Here is a 15797-nt window from a genome sequence, read left to right on the forward strand (position 1 = left end):
TGATTGCCTTTGTTATTGGCGTTAGTCGACATGAGGACCATAGCTGTGCCAATGAAAGTCAAGGTCTTGTGTCCAGAAAATTACATAAAAGATTTCAACAATAATCTTTTTAATCAAGGCCCATGAATCACTGAAGTTTGCTGATTACAGTAATACATATTAATTCCAAAATAACAAATGATAAATACATTCAAAAATTAGACTCGAACAAGTCAAGAGGACATTAGTACCAGTTAAACATCTGGTACATTCCGTCGCCAGATGGAGGTCCAACTTGTCTTTTGTGTATGCCAAGCTAGGGATGTCAGCCGTAGCTCTCCAAATGGGCTTCCTGTGTTGCCTGCATCCGCGGCAGAATGGCCCTACAGTAAACAATGCAGAGCTGTGATCCGGGGACATGTAACGTTAGCTAGGACTAACATTACATCATCATCAGCTACAAGGTAGCTACTACGTTATTCGCAGTGCAACATAGCTAATGCTAAATATAACATCGCATTGTAGTATGTTATCTTGATATGTAATCATGACAGTATGTACTTTGTTAACTTGGAAAAACACTTCTTTGTTTTGAATTAACGAAACCTCTGACCTAATCTAGCTCCATAGGAGGGATCTGACATGTCTCACACGTAAACATAATTTATGTCTTATTGTGTGTACATATGGCAAAGTAAGATGTGTGCACACATACCTTCCAAAGGGATTATTGTATATTGTTTTGCATGCCAGAAGAGCAGGTTTTGAGGTGATCAAAAGAAAATTGTGATTAATGTTCAACAGCCATGCATTTTTTTGCCAACATAAGATCTCAGCACCTGTGTAAGATAATTGTTGCACAGTAGTGTGTTTTGGGTCTACAACAAAACAGGAGTGATTTAGTTTATTATTGTCATCCACCAAGATGTAGTGTCATTTTGGTGAACACCTTTTTGTGGACAGTAGAATTTCTACTAAATATTGAACTACTTTGCGTTGTCTGAGGATAACAAAACTGTTTCTCCATGTTGAAAATATTTTTTTTTTGGCTGCACAAAAACAGGAGGAAACCAGCAAAATGGAAAAAACCTGGAAGAAGCCTGAAGGCCAGGCTGGTGTAGACATGAAAACTGTTTCTTATAGCTGAGGGGAGTCCATTTTTCCATGTCTCGGATTGTGGAAGTTTGTAATGATATATACTTTAGGGGTTCTCTCCATTCATCTGGTATGCTCCAGATGTCCACTTCATTACACCACACCCCTTCGGCAGTTACGATCACTCCACTAACAATAGTGTGTGCGAGTGTGTGTATTCATGCAGCCATGCATGTATGTACAGTACGTATGTACATATTACTGTATGTATGCACAGTATGTACATATGTATGTACAGTATGTATGTACGTATTACTGTATGTATCCACAGTATGTACATATGTATGTATGTATGTACAGTATGTATGTATGTATGTATACAGATGTAGCTGTCACCTATTTATTTTTGTGGCCAACAATACATAAATACTCTTTTTCATCCTTTGCAAAGGGGAGCTAAATGAGGAATAAACACTGATAGTCAGAAGCTACAGTAGAAACTGCCCAATTCTGCCCTGCTGCATGTGGAAAATCACCTTTGAGCTTCCGGACGTGCTGCGCCGGCCGAGCTCCCGGCAGCAGAATCCTTTAATGGCCTCCGTCGGTCCGTCTCGCCCTCCGACGCGGCGCTCGAGCGCACACCGAGCCAAATGGACCTGATTCATATTCACACGCCTGACAGCGGGGCCGGGAGACAGCGGGGCCGAGAGACAGCGGGGCCGAGAGACAGAGGGCCGGAGCGAGCGTCGGGGACGAGACGAGACGCGGTTCGAGGCGAGGCGAGGATTGGAAGCGCTCGGCGGGCGTCCCGACCCGCTCCATTTTATCAGCTTTAACATCGGCTCCAGACGCCGCCGGCTCCGGATCATTATCCGCCAAAAGGTCCTTTTGATTAAAGGCGCCAATCCTCCCGGCGTGGTTTTAGGGTCGCGCGTGTGACGGGGACTGATACCGAACGGCAGGGAGATCAATAAAATCAGAGGAGTTTAAGGGGAGTTCTTCTGACGAGGGGCGCTGAGCGAAAGTGTCACACATCTCGCTGCGCTGGTTTTTAAGTGAATCGGAGGCGTACATTCTGACCTGAGAGAGGGACCTGCGTAGCTCGTGTAATGGGAAGTACGTGGTCGTGTGCGCCGAGTAATACTTTCCCTCCGTCTGAGGACATGCTCCCAGATGGCTGGTACATTTTAACACGGGGTTCCAGTTCAGCTGTTCTCTTCCAGATCATTGCCGTTTATTGGGCACTTTATGTACATTTTGGTTGTGCAGAAGTGATGAATGGTGCAGTTTGTTCATTATTGTCCTGAAATAAAGTGCCGCTCGTGAAGGTGAGTCAAGCAAAGACATGCGTGCAACTCAAGTCAGGGGAAGTTTATGAAGCAAGGGTGTTCAGGTTAGGGGATTCAAGTGAGGGGATTGAGTGTAAGTGAGGGTGCAGGTTAGGGAAGTGTTCAGGAGAGGGTGTTAATGTGAGTGCAGTGTGTGCAGGCTAGGGGAGTGTGTTTGGGTGAGGGTGTTAAGATGAGTGACGTGTGTGCAGGTTAGGGCTGTGTGTTTGGGTGAGAGTGTTAAGGCGAGTGAAGAATGTGCAGGTTAGGGAAGTGTGTTTGGATGAAGGTGTTGAGGTGAGTGAAGAGCATTCAGGTAGGGGAGTGTGTTCAGGTGAGGGTGTTAAGGTGAGTGAAGAGTGTGCAGGTTAGGGCTGTGTGTTCGGGTGATGGTGTTAAGGTGAGCGAAGTGTGTGCAGGTTAGGGTAGTGTGTTCGGGTGATGGTGTTAAGGTGAGTGAAGTGTGTGCAGGTCAAGGTTGTGTGTTTGGGTGACGGTGTTAAAGTGAGTGAAATGTGTCAGGATAGGGGAGTGTATTTGGGTCAGTGTGTTCAGGTGAGTGAAAAGAGTGCAGGTTAGGGTTGTGTGTTTAGCTGAGTGTGTTAAGGTGAGTGAAGAGTGTGCAGGTCAGGGTTGTGTGTTCAGGTGAGGGTGCTAAGGTGAGTAGTAGTATGTGCAGTTGAAGGCAGTAGGTAAGAGCAACATGCTCACAGGGTGGGATTCACAGTATTCTATCTCACTGCACTACACATATAGGCCTCCACCACACAGACCACTTCCTCTGTACACTGTAGACCTAAATAAATATAAGCTATAAGTACATATTCGCTACACAGTGCTACCATTCATTCAATCAGTCTAAAGGTACTACCTGTAATTGCAGAGCAACTATATAAAGAGATTTTCAAAGAGAACACAATTAAATGTATAATTCAGAGGGAAATTTTTAAATCTGATTAATTTTTGATGCGATTCCTGAACGTTTCCACCTTTCAATTCAAAATACTTTCTGACTTCACTATCTCATCATGAGTCCATTTAGAACTAAGCAACAAGTAGCAAGTGCTTACTTTGTACAAATTATAATTTTTTATGTATTCATAATCACGTAATTACCTGAGACAGTTTGTCCGTAACTGTCTCTGGTAATTATGTAGCATGATTACAAGAAAACACCCTCACACAGGGGCCAGTAATGGAAGCTATTGACTCACTTGGACGGTGTTGCCATTCTGACACACCGCCGTAGAGTGATCAGGGTCCGTGAGGACTCATCAGGGTCCATTAACGAGAGCCCTTATCCAAAGGGTCTTAAAGCCAACGCGCTTCTAGATTCTATCACAAGGCACGCAAGCAGCAAGACACAAGAGACGCAGGTCATCCAAAAAAAAGGAAGCACCAATGCGACGTTTCTTAATGGGATGTTGAGCCGCCACATGTGGCCAAACCCTGTGCCAGGAGGAAATCAACAGGAGGGTCTGTGAAATACAGGCGGGGGGACGGGGGGACGGGGGGGGGGGGGGGGGGGAGGGGGCACAACTGACTACGCTGCAGGTTGACACAGCTTTCAGCTTCACACTGCTTTGCAATCACGCCACATGCTCTACCGGGTCGTGGCAATGAACGGGGAAAGATTTTTTTTTCACGCAACCAGCTGTTTTATTTTATTCATTTATTTATTTATTTCGCAATAGCAGCGCGCGCTCCGATTACCAGGCTATTGTCGTTAACCTCCCACAAATCATTCAGCGGCTAGAAAGCAGGAGGACTCAGGAACCAAGCCAAATAGATTCCGCCTTCAGGATTAAAAAATAATTAGGCCTATTAGGTAGCTAAACAAGGCAATGAAGGCATTGCTTTGGGAAATCTCCTGAATCACGGCTGAATCCAAACGCATTTGTGCATTTTAACAGCATGTTATCAGACATAAATTACAGGGGGAAATAAACACAACGATGCAGCTGAGGATGTAATGCACCCTCATGCCCCCCCCCCCCCCCCCCCCCACAACCCCCCCACCCCACTGGGGTTTACATGTGGCCAGTGTCATCCTCTGGTTCTCCCTGTGTTTTTCATCATTTGTAGACTCTCTGAAACCGTGTGCAGACACTGTAGGCATTGTGAATGTTATTGATTCATTCATGATGCAATGAAAAAAAAACTTTACAGACAGTTAACTGTGGACACAAGTTATTCTTCCCCTTTGTGTCTAATGGAGAGAATATTATTTCATATCGCGCTAGAACATGTTGAACAGAACAGATGTGATCAATATTTAGCTATTTAAGTCACTGGTTCAGCTGTTAATATAAAACTGATCCAAAGTGCAGCTCTAATGTTTCTGGGCAAAGCTAATGTTTCTGGATGTATGGCCAATGCAAGCGGCAAGCACTCAGCTTTCATCATGCTGTTAAAACTACAACAAATGCTGCTGCTGCTACTGCTACTGCTACGACATCTATCATTACATGATTGCACGGTCTGTCTTTACATATCTGTGATTTCATTCCATCATACTATCTGTCATTCTGTCTGAGGTTGTAGGCAGCATAGTCGCTACTGATTTGCATTGATTTTCCACTGAAGACAAGAAGCAATGTCATCACTTAATGATTTGAGAATATAATTCTCTGGATAATATTTACCTGTCTAAACAAATACGTGCACCACGCCCACAGAAGTTACTTGTATAATTTGGCATCGGTTGTGTTGGCGAATGAAATCTTTTAAGAAAATGATAAATATTTGAGTGAGACGTCTTGCTAAGAGGCTGCACAGTTCTATTAAAAAATGAAGTAGTGCTATCATCAGTCATACCGCCTGCACTGTGATAAAAAACCCCTGTTTCAGATGAAAGAATATAAAATATTCTGATTTCCTGAGAGGGGGGCGAGCCCGACCATCTTTTAAAGAGCCTCTCTCATTCGCTCCGGCGTCATCATTCACACTGTACGCGCGGCCCAGCTGTGCGCGGGGGGGGGCGGGGGGGGGGGGGACCGGCGGCGTATCTGCTTTTTGAGGGAGGGCTTTATGCGCGGAGGCGAGCGCTACCCTGTGTGGCTGCAGCTGGCGCGGGCCGCGGCGTCGGGGAGAAGCAGGTGCGGTCCCCCCCCAGCTGGCCCGGCTGTGTGGAGCCATTCTATCCGCTCCGGCCGTCCACCGGCGCGCCTTCCTGCGCCGTGTCGCCCATGCAAATGCGCCGTGCCGCTCCGGCCCCGCGGGATGAAGGGGGCCCTTCAGGGGCCCGGACAGGGCCGCTAATGTCCGGTTTCACAATCGGCGCACTGACCGCGGCGGGGATCCGTGGCGCGCAGAAATCGCATTCCTGCCGGCGGACTTCTCCGCGTGCGGCGCCGCTCCGTGTCTGCAGGCTTATTTTGCCGGGATTACAGCCAGTTTTCACGGAAACCGCGCCGTCAGAAACCCATTACCGTCGTGTTTATTGCAGTCTTATTATGTATAGTACTGCAAGCTCTTCTCCATTTACAGAAAAGAAAGACTAGCACAGTGTCCTTGCTTCACAGAAATAAAAGACTAGCACAGTCTCATTTCTTCACAGAAAGGAAAGACTAGCAGTCTCCTTTGTTTACAGAAAGGAAAGACTAGCACAGTCTCCTCCGTTTAGAGAAAGGAAAGACAAGCACACAATCTTCTCCATTTACAGAAAGGAAAGACCAGCACAGTCTCCTTTGTTCACAGAAAGGAAAGACTAGCACAGTCTCCTTTGTTTACAGAAAGAAAAGACTAGCACAGTCTCCTTTGTTTACAGAAAGGAAAGACTAGCACAGTCTCCTTTGTTTACAGAAAGAAAAGACTAGCACAGTCACCCCCGTTTACAGAAAGGAAAGACTAGCACAGTCTCCTTTCTGCACAGAAATAAAAGACTAGCACAGTCTCCTTTGTTTACAGAAAGGAAAGACTAGCACAGTCACCCCCGTTTACAGAAAGGAAAGACTAGCACAGTCTCCTTTGTTTACAGAAAGGAAAGACTAGCAGTCTCCTCCGTTTAGAGAAAGGAAAGACAAGCACACAATCTTCTCCGTTTACAGAAAGGAAAGACCAGCACAGTCTCCTTTGTTCACAGAAAGGAAAGACCAGCACAGCCTCCTTTGTTCACAGAAAGTAAAGACTAGCAGTCTCCTTTGTTCACAGAAAGGAAAGACTAGCACAGTCTCCTCCATTTACAGAAAGGAAAGACGAGCACAGTCTCCTCCATTTAGAGAAAGGAAAGACGAGCACACACTCCCCTCTGTTTACAGAAAGGAAAGACGAGCACACGCTCTCCTCTGTTTGCAGTCTGATTCCAGACAGTGGAGCTGCACACGCTCCATGGGCTGCTGTCAGGATTTGACTGCACTGCAGGTCACATCACTGCGCAAAGAACAGGCTCCTCAGCCGGAAGTGTCAATCACATAACATTTCACAGATACTGTAAGTGCAGCTGGTTCCAACACACGGTGAAACAATAAACTAAAGGCAAATGCATGCTCAGGTTTACTGGTGGTATTTTGCAACTTTGCAAAAGGTTGTGCACATTAGTCAGCACAATTTCTGCATCAGGATGCTTTATGCAGCTGTTTGGTTTATTTAATTCTCCACTGTTTCATAAGTATTGACGGTGATCTCATTGACATCATTTTAAATCATTTAATCAGCGAAATCATTTTAGTTAGAATTAATGTTTCTGGATGCCTTAGACAAAACCAAAATTATTTACTCATAATTAATATTGGATTAATAAATTGATTTGGATTGAATACCTTTGTTGCCTTTTCAGGAATGTTGTTTTAAAGTTCAATTAAAAACCAGGCAAAATATGACACATCACATTTAAAACATTGGACTGCTACAGGCCATAGAGATCAATCCTTAAGTGCATCCCCCCCAACCGGCCCATTATTAATGTTATACAGCCCTTAACACTCAGCCTGAAATCTGGCAACCCTGCTCCACTGGCTCCTCATCAATATTATTGTATCAACTGGCCTCAGCCTGCAATCTGGGCAATTTGGGGAGGAACTTGGATGTGTTACTCTGCAGGGGAGGGGGGGGGGGGGGGGGGGGGGGGTGAGGGGAGGGAGTTTGGGTGTCTAAATGCCAAACTGGCTCAGGTTCCCTCGAAGAGCAGTAAGTAATTACCCCAACATCTGTCTCGCCTCACCTTCTCAACAAACACCTACTTACAACCCCAGAGAAATAAAAACACACAATTAGCAGCCTCCGCCCTCCATGTCGCTGCTGGTGCGGCATATGGAGAGATACAGAGAGACGGGCGAGCGTTATGAACAGCAACGCTGATGCACGCAGAGTCCCAGGGCCAGGGCCAAGCCCTCAGCTTCTGCCAGCCTTTCTTTCATTACTTATGCTAATTCAAACTGACTGATAAATGTGAGGTCAAAACTAAGGCAAAACTAAACGAACGCACTACTAAACTGATTTAATCTTTCATGTCACAAGCTCGGGTACATAAGGAATGTAAAGAAGAGAAGTCTTCTTCCTGTCAGTGAGAAATCAAACAGGCTCACTAGAGGTCATCTTTTGTCCCAGCCAATATTTACAGTACTATGTACTCTTCTAGCAACGCAGGTCTAACAAAGAAAAATCTTACTTGCCATTTGTATAATTATTACAGGCAGAATTTATACTGGAAGTGTACGAAAAAGTGTTTGTTATAGTGAATTCATATTTGCGCAAGAATGTGCAATAACAATATCTAACAGGAACATTTAAACAACAGCACGTATAACAATCTGGTTTTTACCTCACAGATAAAAGAAAGACATGACACAGGAAAGATGTTTATCTTGTGCCAATACTGCTGGAGGTGAAAGTTCCGGTTCTGTGAGTCCTCCTGCAGGATTAAGTTGTGTTAAAGCTTTGCTTTTCCGGCGGGAGTTAGCATGAGCTTTTACTGTAATGCAGTGCAATAGATCTTACGAGCGCAAGGCATCTCAGGAGGCGCGGGGAAATCACAGAGGGACTGACAGGAATACCGAAACACCAGACTCAGCACCTGCTTTCCCTCTCTCTCGCCGCTTCCTCTGTCACTGCGGAACCATTATACCTTAACTGAGTTATGAGCCGTTGGGAAAACACAGTAACGGCGACTGCTCGCGCCGCCGCGAGAACAGAGCGGCGCGGGTAATTACGCGGAAGGGCCCAGATCAATCTGCGGAAACAAACACGCGCAGCCAAAACGTAACCTTTCCAAACGGCTACTACTTCTCAAGGATGCATCGTCTCTTCTTTAAAATGCGTATTTTGATCATTTGATTTCACTTCGTTCATCGAGATGAAAATGTGTGCATAAGTGCAATGAAAATGTGAAAATTGGAAGACAGTATAGAGATTATATCTGCCATATTTCGTACATTAAGCTAAGATGAGTGTTTTTCTCTTTGAGTTTTAAGGACTAAAGTATGTCCCAGCGCCTCATTTATCAACAGTATGTATAACAGAAAATGCATCCTGAACTAGATTATTTTTATACAAAAGTACAGTACAACTCCTAAGATAATAAGCCACCAGAAATGGAGGTAATTCAGAGCAGGGCAGTTGATGGTGCAAAATGTGACAGGGATGGCCTCCCTCCCTACCAAAAATCATACCCCTAGTCATAAAACTGCATCCAAACACACTGCACTCCATGACACATGGTAACATCGGTATACAATTGCACATCGCTGTGCCCTAGTTAATGTACACCAGCTAGATTCTCACCTCAGAATATGACAGGATGAGATTCCCTTCCACATTTTAAAAAGACACTTTTAAAGATGTAGGGTCACACAGAATACTGCAAGACAAACACATTATATAACTGATTATATCTCGAAAGAAGCGCAGGCTCAGGTCCTCAGGGAATGTGGTGATAGACATGCCATTTTGCCAATAGTACGTGTGTTCGCTGGTGCACACACACACTGTACCTGGTAATGCGAAAAAGATGAGCAGTGGCCTCATCACAGAACAGTTTGTATGACCTTGCCATCCTGCATCACACCCACTCAGGACTCAATGAACACAGCAGGTTGGAGACCAAATTAGCATCTGAATGGTTTCCTACTGTGCCATATTTAATCCCTCTGAGACAAGACCTTGTAGTTTGAGGTTTCTGAAAAGAAAAAAAAAAATCACAAACTCAATTTACAACTTTTTTCCATGAGATTCCTTGCCCTATTTTACAAACCGCCACACACTGAAACATTTTTTTTTCCCCACAACACATTGGATATCTCAGCAGGAGAAATAGAGTCCATTGGGATGTTAAAGACCAGGCTAGGCAAAGGCAAATTATTAAAAAATACACTAACCCCTAAAGCAAGGGTGCTGAAACACCAGTATTAAATGTGCTGATTTAAATACGAATGTAATGTCACCCTATCACTGCATAATACATAAAAATATCATTGTTTATTATACCTTCTAGTCAGTCTGGTCACCCTGTCCAACAGTGACGTACTGTATGGCAATGTGAAAAACTGGGATTACGCTGAAGCTCCTTCATGTCATATGGAAAACCAGCCAAACTCATTTTGCATTTAATACTCCTAATTATGACTGAAACCAAACAACAAAAATAGTAATGATTCCTATTTACTTTACACCTATAAACTAAATGACAGATTCAAGATTCATTATAGCCTCCATTATTTTTTAAGTGTTCACTGTTGGAATCAATGCCTGTCTATTACCGTGTGGGTGGGTGGGGGGGGGTGCATTTGTGCATGTGTGCATGTGTGCGGTATGTGCATGTGTGTGTGCACATGTAGTGGGTAGAGGGGGGATATTAGTCCGTTTCTGGCAGACTATATTTCAGAGCCATATGTTGAGCCCAGATGAGCCGACAGCCACTGGAGTCACTGGAAGAGTTAATATTCATTCTGATGGTAAAAAGGTTATCCAGCAGTAAATTAGAGCGGCTTATGCTCTCACTAAGTTTGTGTTTTGTTGAGGAGGTGAACTGTTGTGCACTGAAGCAGATGGGTAGAGTAGAGCCCAGGCTCTGCCAGAATTAATTAGCAGACAGTGCATCCAAATATACCCCCCTGACACTGAATCCAAACACACCCACATGTCACTCCATACAAACACACATTTGTGTTTTTTCAAAAGTTCACATATTTGACCTTAATCTAATATCTCTGACATTTAATAAATGTCTATGTTCTAAAATGGTTAATGTATTTAAATGGTAAATGGACTGCATTTATATGGCGCTTTTATCCAAAGCGCTTTACAATTGATGCCTCTCATTCGCCAGAGCAGTTAGGGGTTAGGTGTCTTGCTCAAGGACACTTTGACACACCCAGGGCGGGGTTTGAACCGGCAACCCTCCGACTGCCAGACAATCGGTCTTACCTCCTGAGATACAATACTTATTTAGCCCATATTTATGGAATATATGACAAGTTTAGCTCTCTCTATATATATATATATATATATTTAGATAACTACATTTGAGTAAATATTTCATGCATTTAACAATAAACAATAGCCACTCTGTGAGTAGGTTTCTCAACACACATTCAGAACATTTCAGAACCAGGAATCCAATGAATGAAAATAAAATTTATTTCCCATTCTTCATATAAAATATACATTTTTTGCAGTTTTACCTGGTGTATCAGGTACTAAGAAACGCAAGTGAGTGTTCATGGTTGGAGAACAGTTTGATTCTACTGTCTCATTAGGTCTTACATCGAAACATAATTTAACATGTCAATAGAAAAACAACACATATTCCACCAACGACCAAAGCATTTGACTCAGCTCCTTGGATTAGTCCTTGAAATTGATGTGGTTCCTTGGATCAGTGTTTCCTGAGATTAGTCTTTCCTGTTATAAAACTGTAACACGTGTGGAAGGCCATCACAAAAGGACATCAGTATAGAGAAACCAGGGCAACAACGTGCCCTTCAGTGCACAAGTCCAGCAACTCAACTTACCAAGTGATTCACAATGAGAATGAGTTCCAATAAGCAATAAAGTGTAAAGTGCATTACGTGCTGTATTATTAGCTAATGCTTTTTGAGTTTATTCCAGTGAACAATATTTTATCACATATAATACCGCACATTGCTCATCCAAATCCATAATTGCATTTTTCATACATTGCCAAACCAGGCTCATCACATTTTCCTTAGCCGGTAAATGTATCCCATCTTTGTTTTAATATCTTCATGTTGATTGTGAGTCTAATTTGCGCAAATGCTTAACTAAGTTTGGGATCATTTTGCTGTTGTTTTACATGCAATTGAAACTAAGTTTATTTCTTTCATAGTGCTATCTTCAGCATCTGGACAGTAACAAGAGAGAAGAAAGGCAGCCATTGGCCCATCTATCCACCTCCACAAAGTATGAAACATTTATAACTTTCAATCACTAAATGTTTCAAACATTTCATGCACTGTATGCCTGTTAGTGTGTTAAATGTATGAAACGTATATGATTGAAACATTTAACAGATATTGAAACAACTCAATAACATACATATCCAAAGCGACGTACAAAAGTGCATTTCATGGTCATGGACAACTACAAAACACAGGTTCAGTAAGATACAATACTTATTTCGTACAGCTATTTCTAGCCAAGAACACAGTTTAGTTCACACAGTGAACACTATTCTGACCTAACCTCTGCCAAGCCAACTAGGCAGAAGAACAAGCTACAATATTAGGACAAATACGAATTACCAAAAAGTGCTGGAATGGGGGTACATGTAACGAGTGTCAACGAAGTTCCTTTGATCACAGCATTAGTGTGCCTGCAGAATATTTATGGTGAATGCTTTACTCTGATGGTAAGGTTCAATATGAGTCAGGTTTAGATTCAACAGGGCTGACTGCAATCAATCCTGGCTGTGTTCAATCAGTTGAAGCTTATTAAATTTGATTAATTTGTTGATTGAGCAACTAAGGGGGCAATCACTTATTCACATGGCTAATATGAGTGTTTGATAACATTTTTCTTTAAATAAATGAAATAATCGTTTAAAAATGTTTTGTGTTTACTGTTTACTCAGTTTCTCTTGGTTTAACGTTACATTTTGTCTCAAGATCTGACGCCATTTAGTGTGCTATAATAGAGGAAATCAGGAAGGGGGCAAATACTTTTTCATGGCACTGTATATAATAATAGAAGTCATAAATGTGAGCTTTCAGTCTAATGTTTTTACATTTCTCATTTTACCATATTCATTTTTTAAGTTCCTTTTTTCTCGTACTCTGATGATGACCATTCTTCTACTCTGATGGTGATGCAGAGTGATTGTGTACTAGCATGTAATGTATGCAGATTGCTCTCATTATATGACACCAACCCACGGTGTTAAATCTTTGCTTAAAAAAAAAAAAAAAAAAGTATTTTGATATTTTAAATCTTGCAGTCCAAGCATCAATTTCTGCTGTTAAATGGGACACAGTCCATCTGCCTGCTATTTGAATTACCGCTTATTGACAGAATGAAACTGGCTTATGTTGTTTGTCTGGTCATTGCCTTGCATAGAAAACAAGTGCCTCATTCCGTGTGCAAGACCAGTCCTGTAACCAACAGGGGCGTGGCTCCTGATCCAAATGCACCAAACCATCTGCAGATATTTAAGATTCCTCTACCATCTCTCTGTGCCTCGCTGCTTAAAATCTGAAGTTTTCTCACACTGGGACACATAAATGAGTTTACCTGCACAGCGAGTCCCCTGGCTGGACTCGTATCTCTCAAAGCTGCATTTAATGAAGGCACATCTTTCAATAATCGCACACTGATCAGCTCGAACAGGTTTATTTTATGAGTTTATGATGCACGTCAATGTGCACTAAATATCTCACTGTACAACCAGCTCATGTGAAAACAAACTATACAATTTTCCTCAGATCAGTAAGCTAAGCAAATGAATACTATAACAATGATACAGCACTCGGGAGTTAACATCCTTCTTTCTTTGAAATATTATTGCTCGCTAGCCCGATGGAATCTCCAGACAAATATAAACAGGGGGGTTGTTTTGTTTCTGTGTAGCGATAAACCCATGGGTGTCAGAATCAAGTCCTGCAGGGCCACGGTGTCTGCTGGTTTTTGATGTGTTTCAGCACCAGTGATTTGTTTAAGTTGCCGATTGGATAATCCACATATCTCATTCTCATGGCCTTAGTTGGCTGCTGATCGAAAAGAAATCATGAAAACCTGCAGACACTGTGGCCCTCCAGGACCTGAGTTTGACACCCCTTCCATGAATCTTGACTTTTTTGTTTTTGTTTTTTTTGGGGGGTGGGGGGGTGGGCGATTGATTGAGCATGATGATTAGCAAACTAAGCTAATACCCTTGAAGGTACTTCACCTGAGTTGCTTCAGTAAACATCCAGCTGTATAAATGGATTGTGATTAAAATGTAATCTGTGTAAATTACTCTGGATAAGAGCATCTGCTACATTCTGAAATGTGATGTCATCATAGTGCTGAAGCTTGAAAACATCTTGGTTACATTAGAATTATAGTTATTTTTAGGATGGGGAAAATGATAGCAAAGGGTTGGCACTATTGTAAAATGGGTTTACTTAACAGATTATGCCACCTAATGTAGTGAGGGTGTGACTGATTAATGACCAATGAAATAACCCATATTTTCCCCTTTAAAAATCATGATTGCATGCCATGGTCATTTGGACTGGATGCAACAGGAAAGGTGACATTCAAATAAAAGGCCTTTTATTTAATAAAATATTCAGTGTGGGTAATTTTCTTAGGTACAAAAGCATTCATAATTCATCGCATATCTACTCCGCATAATGCGCTACCGACTAATGATTGGCCCACTGGTTCTGAGCGGAGTTTCAGCACTTTTGTCACGATGTAACACGATGGATTTTGCATTTTCAGAGCAATTACTTCAATTGTTTCAAAGGTCCAAAACAACATGTTTATTATCACAACCGCTCAACGTACAAACGGGGAGATTCTATGCGCAGCGCACTGAGAAAGAGGCTGAAAAGTCAACGAGATACACTCGGGCTGATTAGGATTGAGCCTCAGCTGTGCTTGCCTGCTGGCGTGGCTGGGGCTGGTGCAGCCCGCGGTTATGAAGGCCTCCCAGGTTTGTGAGGAAGCTGATGGCTGCCAAACAGGACGGGCAGCCCAATCTGATATTACGGGCCCTTAAGGATATAAAATGGCAGACAGCGTTACTGGCAAGAGATTATTTTTTGCTTTTTTTTTTTTTTTACAACTTTGGCTTGAGGTCAAGTTCGAAACGCGGCAATTCCGTCCTTCTTTCTAAAAGCAATATCTCACCCCCGTTTTATATCCTCTCCCATTTTTGGAACGCCAACTCGTGTTTGTAAGCCCGTCACACATCCGCGCGGCGTCCTCTGTCGGTTCGGGAGAACGCGCCGGGAGCGCGCGCCGCCCTCTGAAGAGCGTTCCGCCAGCCGCGGCTCCCGCTCGACGCGCGACGCGTTGGCCGAACAGCGCAGCCATTGTGCGGGAAGGTCTAAATTAATTCCGCTGCCAACCCTTGCATTGTCAGCCGCAGACTTGATTCATATGATTTATGAATTGTATAGTCCCCTGCCTCCATTATCCGTGGTTCAACGTGAACAAATCTGTATGCTAATTTGCTGTCGCTGGCGAGCGTCTCTCTCCCCTGTTCGCTGTCTGTCCCCATATACTGCTGTGTGGAGACTGATGCCTGCCAACGCGTCGGCTGGAAAACTTCAATTATACAGTTTTTCTGATGGCTGGACGACGCAGAGCCACAGACGGTGGAAAGAGTTATGTCGCAAATGTGAAAATTAGCTTTGTACAGATTTTTATTTTGAAAGGTTAGAAAAATGGATAGTGTAATCATTGAAACATGGCTAAAGTTCTTTCAGCGTGTGGAAAAAAAAACCTAAACCCTTTACTGGTGCAGCCTGTGCACTTTGATATCCCATTGAGAATGAATGTGTGAAGAGCATCCTATTCCAGACTGAATTTAATCAGCTCCTCCATGCATATACAGCACAATATGCTGCGCTGCAGAACATTACCAGGCCACCTGCTATTCCACAGATGTTAATGGTCCCTTTTATCCATACTAATACTGTGCCAATATCCAATAATGGGATTCACTTTTTTTTTGCAGACAGCTGACACAGAGTGGGATTACTGCATTCTCACACAAAGGCAGATGGTTCCCATCCCGCCGTTGAAATGAACAAACTTTCACATGTCCTCGTCTGAGAGTGCAAAGAGCTGGGAGAAATGCCATCACTGTATATCCTGTGGGGTTATACAACCTATATATAAGTCATATAACCTATAAGGTGGGCATCAACTGTGGGAATCAGACAGGACCGGTAAACTGGTTATCACCTGTGCAGACAGCACCAGTAAAGTGAAAAAAGTGATAATCACCTG

At 43.1% G+C, this 15797-nt stretch overlaps 1 long non-coding RNA gene across 1 annotated transcript in view; it reads right to left on the minus strand.

Annotated features, from left to right (window-relative positions):
- Positions 1–208: 208 nt before the first annotated feature.
- The window catches only part of LOC118230771, a 73647-nt gene continuing 58058 nt past the window's right edge, over positions 209–15797 (minus strand). The window contains exon 3 of the long non-coding RNA XR_004765920.1: positions 209–362. This is a non-coding gene — a long non-coding RNA (uncharacterized LOC118230771). The remainder of the gene's footprint in view (positions 363–15797) is intronic.

This window comes from Anguilla anguilla, chromosome 6 (assembly GCF_013347855.1).
Source record: "Anguilla anguilla isolate fAngAng1 chromosome 6, fAngAng1.pri, whole genome shotgun sequence".
NCBI classification, from domain to species: Eukaryota; Metazoa; Chordata; class Actinopteri; order Anguilliformes; family Anguillidae; genus Anguilla; species Anguilla anguilla.